This window comes from Rhinoderma darwinii, chromosome 3, assembly GCF_050947455.1.
Source record: "Rhinoderma darwinii isolate aRhiDar2 chromosome 3, aRhiDar2.hap1, whole genome shotgun sequence".
Classification (NCBI taxonomy): domain Eukaryota; kingdom Metazoa; phylum Chordata; class Amphibia; order Anura; family Rhinodermatidae; genus Rhinoderma; species Rhinoderma darwinii.
Window position 1 is genome coordinate 64724887 of NC_134689.1, and position 13077 is coordinate 64737963.

Sequence of the window (13077 nt, forward strand, 5' to 3'; positions counted from 1 at the left end):
CCTCACTTAAGACGGACAGACTCTCGCTCATTTCTAAATTTTTAGAATCCTTATCCCTACCACAGATTTCTCCCTCCCAAAGTGAGCGGTTGATTCAGCCATTCACTATGACGGAATTAGAAATTGCCTTGAGGCAAACTCCTCCCGGTAAATGTCCTGGTCCAGATGGCCTACCTGTTATATATTACTCCTCATTTAGGGATATATTGCTACCCAGATTGTTGTCACTAGCGAACCTCTCTCTACTGGGACACCCACTTTCCTCTGATATCACTCATGCACATATTACTCTTATTCCTAAAGATGGTAAAGACTCGTCCTCTTGCTCCAATTATAGGCCCATTTCTCTACTTAATGCAGACCTAAAACTTATTGCTAAATTATTGTCAAACAGACTTAAACATATTCTTCCTGATATTATTTCACCCGATCAGGTGGGGTTCGTTAAAAATAGAGAGGGTAAAGATAATTCACTTAGAGTCCTACACGTTTTACATTACTCACGTAGACACAAACTTCCTATGGTTCTCCTCAGCACAGACGCTGAGAAGGCATTTGATAGAATTGACTGGATATATATGAGAAAAGTTTTGTTGTCCTTTAACTTCCCTATCCCCTTCATAGACGCTATATTTTCAATGTATGCCTCTCCCTCCGCATCTGTCATGGTGAATGGGGTCTTATCCAGAAGCGTAGCTAGGTTATCCTGCACCCGGGGCAAAGATTCAGTTTGGCGCCCCCCCCCCAACTTATTTCCCGACATCTCCTTCCCCCTCGCCATGTTTTCTTTCCCTACCAATCAATGAGGTGTAATTTTTTTTCATGATTTTTTTAATGTAACGCGAGTATAAAAGCATTTCTACATTTTACAAGCTATATAGATCTATAATGTAATTAACATAAAAATAAATTAAAAGAAAATAAATTAAAGAGGCCACACACAGCCCCCTATAGATAGTGCCACACAGAGCCCCCCCCTGTAGATAGCGCCACACACAGTCCGCTTCCCCCCTAGTAGATAGCGGCACACTCCCACCCCTTGTACTTAGCGCCACACTTTGAACAGACCGGTGAGTGGTAGCCTACCGCTACCACTCTCCGCTCTGCCTGGTGTGACTTACCGGAGAAGCTGAGGAGGTCATGCGGCGCAGGCAGCGGCGGAGTTCCTTCTGACTAGGGTCGGTGCAGTCAGGGCCGGCCTGCGCTTGGATGGCGCCCTGTGCGGGACTCTCTATTGCCGCCCCCTACACAAACCAAAAATTAACCACATATAGGGACACGCTGGAACATATATACTGTACATACATAAAGACAGATATTTAGACATACAGGCAAATACACATACACACATTCTGGAATATATACATACAGGTAAATATATAGACGTACAAACACATATATACACACACACACACACACACACAGATAAATACACAGACAGGAACATATACAAATACATAAAAGGCACAAATATACAAGCACAAAGACACATTCACAAACAGACCCATATATACCCACACAGGCACATATGTACACAGCACAGATAATGTAGTAGTGTTAACTGCAGTCCTATGTAACACCACAGATAACACAGTGATAACTCTCTGAGTACTGATAATGTAGTTGTGTCCCCTGCAGTCCTATGTAACACCACAGATAACACAGTGATAACTCTCTGAGTACTGATAATGTAGTTGTGTCCCCTGCAGTCCTATGTAACACCACAGATAACACATTGTGCTAAATTACAATCTCAGCTCTGCTACACAGTACAGATAATGTAGTAGATGTTACCTGCGGCCCTATGTAACACTACAGATAGCACCAGGGGCGTAACTAGGAAAGACTGGGCCCCATAGCAAACTTTTGACTGGGGCCCCCCCTCCCCTGGGTGTCACACACAGCCCCCCCTTCTAGATAGTGCCTTTTTTATAGGCCCCCCTGTAGATATCTACAAAGGGGGCTGCATGGCGTTATCTACAGGGGGGCTGTATGGCGTTATCTACAGGGGGGGCTGTATGGCGTTATCTACAGAGGGGGCTGTATGGCGTTATCTACAGGGGGGGGGGCTGTATGGCGTTATCTAAATGGGGGGGCTGTATGGTGTTCCCTGCAGGGGGGGGCTGTATGGTGTTCCCTGCAGGGGGGGGGCTGTATGGCGTTATCTACAGGGGGGGCAGTATGGCGTTATCTACAGAGGGCGCTGTATGGCGCTAACGCCATACAGCCCCCCTTGTAGAGAACGCCATACAGCCCCCCTTGTAGAGAACGCCATACAGCCCCCCTGTAGAGAACGCCATACTGCCCCCCCCCTGTAGGGAACGCCATACAGCCCCTTCTCCCCAAAAAAATCCGACCTACAGTGTGTCCTACAAAAGACATGTATCCCCTCTCCACAGGACTGGGGATACATATGTGATCGCTGGCAGCGATAGGGAGAACGGGGGACTGAAAGTCCCCTGAAGTTCTCCATGACTAACCTCGGACTTCCGGCGTCTGCGCAGATCAATAAAAATGATAGGAGCGCTGGTCACGCATGCGCACAAGCGCGACCGGCGCTCCATTCATTTCTACGGAGAAGCCGACACAGACCCCGGAAGTCCGAGGTTTGTGATGGAGAACATTAGGGGGGGTCCCCCGTTCTCCCTATCACTGCCAGCGATCACACATGTATCCCCAGTCCTGTGTCTTTTGTTTAATGGCAGAGCGGGGAGATACCTCCCTGCTCTGTCGTAGTGTTCAGTGGCGTCCCGCTGTAGCAGCCATAGCGGCTGCTAGCGGAGCCTCCGGCCATGGGGGGGCCCGTGCCGCCGGGCGACACGGGCCCCCTCATGCCGCGGGCACCGTAGCAGCCGCTACTGCTGCTACGGCGGTAGTTACGCCACTGGATAGCACACTGATAACTCTCTGAGTACTGATAATGTAGTTGTGTCCCCTGCAGTCCTATGTAAAATCACAGATAACACATTGTGCTAAATTACAATCTCAGCTCTGCTACACAGTACAGATAATGTAGTAGATATAAGAGACAAACACATGCAGAGACAAAGACAGACAGAGACACACACAGACAGACAGAGACACACACAGACAGACAGACAGAGACACACACACACACACACACACAGACAGACAGAGACAGACATACACACACTCCCTCACCATGTCTCCTTGCTGACAGGTGAGGACGGGCTGTGGGCGGAGCTTCCTCTCTGCTTCTCGGCAGAGCACAGATCACAGAGTGGAGGCAGATGCTGGAAGGCTGCAGCACGGGAGTGGACCTGTCCCCTGACCTGAGTTCATCTGACCTCATGTCATGACGTGAGGTCAGGTGACTGGACTGGTCCACTCCATGGCTGTCACAGACCCCAGTCAGAACGCCCTATATTTCCTGGCTCTTCCTAAGCTGCTGCAGGTGTCCTACACACGGGGCGCCTATCAGCAGCGATCAGCTGCTCTTCGGCGCCCCCCTTCCCTTGCGCCCGGGGCAAATGCCCCGCCTGCCCCCCCTAGCTACGCCCCTGTCTTATCTTCCCCCTTTAAGATACGTAATGGTACAAGACAAGGGTGCCCTTTATCTCCTTTATTGTTTTTGACAGTTATGGAGACCCTCATGCAGGCAATAAGATTAGATACTGAAATTCAGGGGATACGCTTAGGGAACAGAGCGCATAAAGTAGCGCCCTACGCTGACGATATGTTACTGATGATCACCAATCCCGAAACTGCTCTCCCCAGACTTCAATACGTTTTTGACTTATTTAGTATTATGTCCAATTTTAAAATTAATAAAGGGAAATCTCAGGCCTTAGGATTTTCCTTACCAGAGGCCCGGAAAAAACATTTGGCAAGTGGCTCTGACTATGATTGGACTTCCCCCTACCTGAAGTTCTTGGGTATTAAGATTGGACATAATTTAGATAACTTATTTTCCCTAAACTACGCCTCTTTCCTCGCCGCTTTACCGGCCCAACTAAAGCGGTTTGAAGTCCTCTTTATCTCGTGGTTTGGTAGGAGGAATGTTTTAATGTCATTTATTCTCCCTAAGCTTACGTACCTTATGCAAGTTCTGCCGATACCACTTAATAAGGCATTCTTTACAGAGGTCAATAGATTATTTGTCAAATTTATATGGCAGAACAAGAAAGCTAGAATTGCTAGAGACATCCTGACCAGACCCAAATCTAGTGGGGGTATTGGTCTACCTGACCCTGAAAAATATTATTAGGCCATACATCTATCGAGAATCATAGACTGGATCCACGCCCCTGTATATAAGTTATGGGTGTCAATAGAAAATGATCTTTCCTCAATCCCTCTCTGCACATTAGTACTATATATCGGGGACTCTACAAAGGAGGCCAAGATATATAATCCACTCACACTGGCTACGTTCAGGGTCTGGCGCTCTTTTCTATTATGCCCAGATAATTGTTCAGTCCCTTCCCCTCTACTGCAAGTTAAAGATATATTGAGTCTTGCTCCAGGTGCCTTAAAGGAAAGTATTCCTAGTGTTATTGCCCCCTCGAGATGTCCGTTGACACGGCTTTTCGATGACTTTGGTGATATAAAAGATGATTTGTCTCTGTCCTCTATACTAAGAATCCCCATTCATCACTCTCCCTTGCTTTCCTTCATCAGACTTAAGATCAGGGCTTTAGATCAGGTAATTAAAGGAACACGCCCTCTATTATGGTTTGAAAAGCTTTTGTCACAGACATCACCAGTCCTCAAACCAATTTCTTTATTGTATAAAAGACTCATCTCATCCGCCCCATCTGCAACTACGTATTTTGTTAAAATATGGGAAAGAGATCTTAACAGGTCCTTCTCCGAAGCTGAACTTCATAAACTGTTGATGGCTCCACATAAAATGTCCAGATGTGTCCATATACAAGAAAATGGATACAAGATTTTATCCCGTTGGTATAAAACGCCAGACATAACCTCCATATATACACCGACACACTCAGACACTTGCTGGAGATGCAAAGCAGATAGAGGTACTTTTTTACATATCTGGTGGTCCTGTACCGTCATTCAAAAATGGTGGGGAGATATCTTTGCCTATTGTAACAATGTATGTGGCACTAAGGTATTAGCTTCCCCAGATCTTGCTTTGTTAATGATCAACCCCTCTGATACTAAGATCCTATCCTCGAAATTATTTCAGATTCTGCTAATTGCTGCAAGATTGCTGATCCCCTCTTACTGGCTGTCCGTTGAAACCCCGTCGGTAGCGCATTGGATAGCGAAAGTAGACCAAATTTATAGATTAGAAGAAATCTCTCATTGGGAAAGCTATTCCAGGGATACCTTCTTGAAAATATGGGAACCCTGGAGAAAATACAGAAAATTCTCATAACCATTGATAATGTTCCTGAATACCCCAATATCTGTATCTCCTCTGGGTTAATCCTCATGCAGAAGATTTCTCTTTATGTGACTTTTATCTCATCTAATTTGTTGATAATGCATAATTATACTTGACTATCTGCTCATATAGATACATGTCTTTTCTTTGAATACTGCAATATTACCTGTGCATGCATGTACTATGTATTTTGTTTTATGTTTGATGTTTTCTTTTTGTTTATCCGTTTCTTTTGATTTTTTTTACGTTTTACTTTGTAATGCGTTTTTTTTCTTTTAATAAAAATCTTTAAAAAAAAAACAAAAAACATGTGTGTGCTCTGGCCCATTAAGGCCAGGAATGAGCTTGAGCGCGCACCCTAGTGGTCACTGTAGGACAGGACGGCTGCATGTGCTGGCATCTCTGGGAGGAAGATATCTGCAGGATGATAGGAGTCTGCAGTCTGCGACCACAGACGTTATAGACACACTGAGACTCTGCAGTATGAGTGCAGCAGTTTTATGTCACTGATCTGCAGGGCAAATACAGTGTAATGATGGGGAAGCAGTATGTGGGGATTTTACTGTGTGGGGAGTCAAATTGGAGCATTAAATATTCAGAGCATATTATGGGGGCATTATACTATGTGGGGGAACTATGTGGGGATTATAATGTGTTTGGGAAGCACTATTGGGGCATTATACTGTGCATGGAGAGTCACTGGGGACATTACACTGTGGAAAGGCACTGTGTGGGCATTATACTGTATGTGTGGGGGCACTATGGGAGCATTATATTGTGTGGGGAGGCACTATGGTGGCATTATACTGTGTGTGGAGTCACTATGGGGCATTACACTGTGTGGGGAGGCATTATGGGGCATTATACTGTTTGGAGTACTATGGGGCATGATACTATGGGAAGAGGGCACTATGGGGGATTTTACTGTGTGGAGGGAGTCACAATGGGGGCATTATACTGCATGGAGGGAATCACTATGGGGCATTTTACTGTGTGGGGAGGCACTATGGTGGCATTATACTGTGTATGTGTGTGTGTGTGTGTGTGTGTGTGTGTGTGTGTGTGGCACTATGGGGGCATTATAGACATTATAGACTATAAGGGCATCATACTGTGTAGGAATTCACTATGGGGGTATTATACTGTTTGTGGCACTATGGGGACATTATATTGCATAGAGGGCACTATAGGGTATTATGCTGTGTGGGGGCATTATACTGCTTGTGTGGGGGCACTAAGGGGGCCTTACACTGTGTAAGAAGCTCTAGGGAGGATTATACTGTGTATGTGGAGGCAAGATGGGGTATTGTACTTTGGGAAGGTACTATGTAGGCATTATACTGTGTGGGGAGTCACTGACAGCGTTATACTGTGGAGGCACTATGTGGCATTATACTGTGTGCAGGGGCACTATAGGAGCAATATATTGTGTGGGGAGGCACTATGGAGGCATTATAATGTGTGTGTGGAGGTACAATGGGGGCATTATACTGTGTGGGGCGGCATTATGAGGGCATTATTCTGTATGGGGGCACTATGGGGTATGTTACAGTGTGGGAAGCACTATGGGGCAATATACTGGGGCATTATACTGTGTGAGGGAGGCACTATGAGGGGATTATACTGTGTACGAGGCACTATGGAGCATTATACTGTTTGGGGGCACTATGAAAGCAGGATACTGTATTGGGGTACTATTGGGGCATGATACTATGTGGGAGCACAAAGTAAACTTGGTGTCTATGGACAGGGATTGGGCGGGGCTAGAGGCATGGCTTAAAGTTAAACAAATCATGCGCGCCACTTGCATTGTCTCTGTTTATGATCGTTGAAATTTGGTAGGTTTGAATTAATGCACCTTCTTAGCGGTTGCAGATTTGGTTTAGGGACTAGACACAAATATGTGTTTTATGTTTGAATTCTGTACACCTTGCACTTTTTTTTTTAAAGGGAACGTATCGTCAAAAATCACCTTAATTTTCCATGTTACTTTGCATAATAAAAAAAAGAAAATACTGGGGGCGGAGCGTAGCCGTGCAGCGTGATGGCAGCTTGAGACCAGAGCTCCTCACTGATACCAGCCAAAACCCGAGCTATATCGACCCACATCGTTAGAAAATGGTTAAACCGGCAAAGGAGAAACTTAAAGATCACACTGGCACACCCAAACCGGGGAAAGCACAAGCAGACATGGAGAAATTTCTCCATAAAAGGCATGAAGAATCTCCGGCCCGGAAATCTAAGATGGCCGCCGTGCATGCTGCTCCACAGTGCCGAGATGACAACTCAGATGAGGAGAGTGGAGGTGAGCAATACGAGTCGGGAGACACTAATGATTTAGCACCAGTGTCACGGGGGTTTATGAAGAGGATCTTATACAAAGCCTTGACTCCTCTTACTAAAGAACTATCAGAGATAAGCACTGATTTACGTCAGATAGGATCACGGGTGGAGACGCTTGAAGCGGTACAGACAGACATGAGAGTTTATCATGACAAAGTGCGGGATATTCTACATTCACAACAAGATCAATTGAATGAGATGTTTATGCGGACAGAAGACCAGGAAAATAGGAGTCGGAGGAAGAATATCAGGCTGCGGGGAGTACCTGAGTCATACGCACATGAGACTTTGGGCAAACTTGCTCATGACATATTCTCTTCAGTTCTAGGGGTAAACAGCCATAATACAGTTCGGATAGAACACGTCCATAGAGCACTCCGCCCAAAACCTCGCTCTAATGATCCCCCCCGCGACATTATATGTGGTCTGCTGAGCTACACTGACACAGCGGAGATTCTAAAGGCTGCAAGGATGAAAGGTACAATTGAATTTGAAGGAACAACAATATACCTCTATCAAGATATAGCGTCCTCCACACTACAAAAACGGAAAGTTTTCCGAGCTCTCCTTGATGCGCTACGCTCCACCAAGACGCCTTTTCGCTGGCTATATCCGTTTGGCCTAGCGATACAAAAAGATGGCCGCCAAATCACCATCAGGAAACACGAAGACCTGACCCATGCATGGGAAACCCTGGGTATACCGCCTATGGAAATCTCGCCGTGGATGATGGTACCTCCGGAGCTGAAATTACCTTCATTGCTGGAACCTATGCCGTGGAAAGTGGTGGGGAAACTGAAATCGCCTAAGAATAAAAAACCGGCGCTAAGATCTGGAGCGATGGAAAATTGAAAGGCACTGCCAATATTGCGGGGACTGTTCTCCACACGGCTCCAGTATTCGGATTGACGGACGTCACTTCTCCTTTCGAATTGGATCCGTGAGTAGGAGCTAGTCACTGTAGCTGGAGAAGATCAAGAAATAGAGTATACTTTGAAGTGCCTTTATTGTGGCTATTGTGGGCGATTCTATCCTATTTCTTCTTATTGTTTTACACTGTTCTTACTTGGGTTTTGGCTGGCATGCGGGTTATGCCAACTACACAACTGTTGTTAACAGTTAACTCCCCCCCCCCTCCCCAGGTACATGCTCTATACATTGGGGCAGTACATATCTTTACTTTAACCTCACTCTTCCCTGTATTACAACCCCCCCTCCTACTGGTGTTCTGAATACTGTGATGACATATATGCTGATGTATACTATCTTTCACCATGTCTGATATTAAGATAACTTCGTATAATGTACGAGGACTTAATACTCCACGTAAACGATACCAGATTACCCAACAATTGAAAAAAGATAATACTGATATAGCCCTTCTCCAGGAAACACATCACAAGCATAATAAAACTATGGAGCTATCTAGGGCTATCTTCTCAAATGTCTTTCATAGCACCTACTCTACTGCTAGCAGAGGAGTGAGTATTTTGATACGGAAAAACTTACCTTTTAAATTACTGTCAATGCAGAAAGACCCTGACGGTCGATATCTTTTTATAAAAGCTCACATTGGTACAGATTTGTTCTCTATAGCCAACTTATACGCACCCAATACGGATCAGGTATCGTGGATTATTCAGACCTTAGAGAATTTTAAGTTGTTTGCGGAAGGTGTTAGAATTATAGGCGGGGACTTTAACATCCCACTTAATCCCATTATAGATTCCACTGGCAAGGTTAAAATGTCCCATCGAGCTGGAGCGAGACTCCACAGGGTACTTAGAGACCTACAGGTCACTGATGCGTGGAGACTTCTATATCCCACCACAAAGGATTTCTCTTATTACTCTGCAGCACATAATGTATATACTAGATAAGACTATGTTCTGTTGTCGGATAGTCTCCTCCCGATGGTTCTGTCGGCAGGAATAGGAAACCTTCTCCTTTCTGATCACGCACCGGTGTTTGTATCTATGAAGCTAAATAGTGTTCCGAGGGGAGACAGACTGTGGAGGTTGAACAATACGATTTTGAGTGACCCCCAACATTCTTCTGCGATACAGGATAATATTCAGAAGTATTTTGATATAAATTCCTCTCCGGATTTATCGGATGTTATTAGATGGGAAGCGCATAAAGTAGTAATACGAGGAGAACTGATATCGCTATGCTCACATATCAAAAAACAATGGTCAGCAAGACTGAACGATCTGTTCTCGAGAATATCTACGCTTGAGACTATTCACAAACGTACGAAAGCAGCCGCAGCCCAGGTTGAGCTTGGGGAGCTAAGGGAAGAGGTTAAAAATGCCTTGAATATAAAAGCCGCTAAAACATTTCACTATACCAAATTTAAACACTATGCACATGGGGAAAGGGGCAACCGAATCATGGCTGCCCTGCTTAAAGGGAATGTGTTGCCAGAAAAACATGTTTTTTTAAAAAAAATTAAACATTTAGTGTGTGGGTGATTAAACATTGTTCAAATTTTTTTTATTTTTTTGCACGAGTCCAGGAAATATTATAAATTATTTCTAATTTATAATACTACCCATTTTTGGTCACTAGATGGAGCTGTTCCCAAAATTGCAGCATTGCAACATTGGGTTAAAAGCCCTCGCTCTAGTGAGCTCTCAGCATCCCCCCCTCCTTTATCCTGGCTAGTGCCGGGATAAACGAGGGGTTTGAACGGTGTAACCTCCTACACTGTGTGTCGCCATTTTTTGAGCTAACCCACAGTGTAGTAGGTTTACATACAGTAGTAAACACACACAAACACGAACATACATTGAAATCTCTTACCTGCTCCTGCCACCGCGGCTCCCTCCGGCCCGTCCGCTCTGTTTGCTGCCGCTGGTGCAAGTGCACAAATCCGGAAGCCGCGACCGGAAGTAGTAATATTACTGTCCGGCCGCGACTTCCGGTCCACAGGAAAATGGCGCCGGACGGCGCCAATTTCGAATAGGACTGTGTGGGAGCGGCGCATGCGCAGTTCCCACACAGACGCCGTACACTGCAGTCAATGGGACGGGAGCCGTTCGCAGTCCCTATGGGACTGTGGCTGCCGTATTCCATGTCTGTATGTGTCGTTAATCGACACACACAGAAATGGAACAAAAAATGGCAGCCCCCATAGGGAAGAAAAAGTGTAAAAATAAGAAAAAGTAAAACACAAACACACAAATGAATATAAACGTTTTTAATAAAGCACTAACATCTTTAACATATAAAAAAATAATTTGTGATGACACTGTTCCTTTAAACAACAACATGAGAAATCTTTTATCTCTGAGATCCTGACTTCTTCAGGTGTTAGAGCTACTGAATCGAAGGACATAGCACAGACCTTTACTCATTTCTACCATGGCCTATATCATCTTAAGGGTGGCGATAGTCCGCAGGGTAACCTGGGGGATAGCACTAGGGAGTTTCTAGATAAACTTAGCTTACCTCAACTCACACAGGAAGATCAACTAGCGCTTACTGCACCCTTTACCACGGAAGAACTTCATAAAATTCTTAAAACAATACCATCCGGGAAAAGTCCTGGCCCAGATGGTTATACGATTCAGTACTATAAGACATTTAGTGGTATTCTGTTGCCCCATTTCACATCTATGTGTAACTCATTGATAGGGGGTGCTCAATTGACTCGCCAATCTTTGGAAGCCCACATCACAGTCCTGCCAAAGTACGGGAAAGATCCAGCACTATGTGGTAGCTATAGACCTATATCTTTACTAAACACGGATCTGAAATGGTGGGCAAAGGCTTTGGCGACTAGATTGGGGAAGCTTCTGCCCAAACTCATTGGCCCAGAACAAACGGGATTTGTGTGTGGGAGGGCGTCAGGGTAAGTATAATACTACAAGAGTTAGAACAAGGAAATGGGTGTGATCCAGCGCAAGAAAAAAGTTGTTCAATGGTATATTAAAATGGAGACTTGTTCCGATTTTATTGAATATAAAAATAAAAACAGGGAGAACTTGCTCCCACAGAGAAAAGGTGGATGTATGAAAAGAAGATAGGTGTGTATAGCCTACGCGTTTCAGACGATCTCCTCGTCCTTAGTCATGGCTGAGAATGAATGGTCTGACAGCTCGGGTTAGGGCTTATATCCGGTTTGATACAAGTGTATTTGATTGCGGTTCAGGAGAATTTAGATGGAATGCAAACATGTGACCGGTCCAACTTTGGCCCGCGTCATCTGTCAAACTCCGGACACATGGAAACCACAGCGCGCAGAACCGCGATGTGCACATGTTGAGTAGACAACTTTCCAGTGTGTTTGTTGATGACAGTTAGCTGTGTCGATAATATTCCTAATATCGGAATATATGTTTTTTTAAATTTTTTAAAACAAATTAGTAGTTTGTTAGATCGGGCCGGAAATAACCCCTAGATGGAAAAAACCCCGCTGATCAGAAATACTGTTTGGTAATGAAAAGTTGTGTGAGTGCAATATAATGGGGGAAATTTAAAATAGATAAAAAGTGACTAACATTGACATATGAATGTACATACGATGAACTAATAATTTTGCAACAAAAGGTATAATATACAGAAAAGATTTAGCAATTGTAGATGTTAGTGTGCTGCAAACATAATTATGAATATGATGTCGGAGCACGTTTAACTGTGGAATCTTATACTAACAATCATGATCTGAAAGGACAAATTTCATGCGATTTTCTGTGAACAACGAATAAAATGCTTAGCTGTCCAAATTTAACAACTATTAAGCTTGAGAAGAACACTAGAAAATTAGAAGCCCGAAACCTTTGAATTGTTGAAACCATATTAAAATCATGAAATATTTTTTGAAAATACATGTAGGTTTTTTCCTCTCCTCTTTATGATCAAATTATTGACTGAAAGAGATACTTTATCCCTTGTCAGTCTCATATAATAATATCAACAACAATAATACTTCAAAAATTTGAAAAATTCAAAGCAAACAATAGAGTAGAACTCAAATCTGAACATCGAACCAAAAAACAGATACATTTATATTTATATCTTTCGTATACGAAAGATTGCCATTATAACATTCATTCAATTATCTAAAACTATACTCAACAGTTCTACATAAGCATTTTATTCGTTGTTCACAGAAAATCTCATGAAATTTGTCCTTTCAGATCATGATTGTTAGTATAAGATTCCACAGTTAAACGTGCTCCGACATCATATTCATAATTATGTTTGCAGCACACTAACATCTATAATTGCTAAATCTTTTCTGTATATTATACCTTTTGTTGCAAAATTATTAGTTCATCGTATGTACATTCATATGTCAATGTTAGTCACTTTTTATCTATTTTAAATTTCCCCCATTATATTGCACTCACACA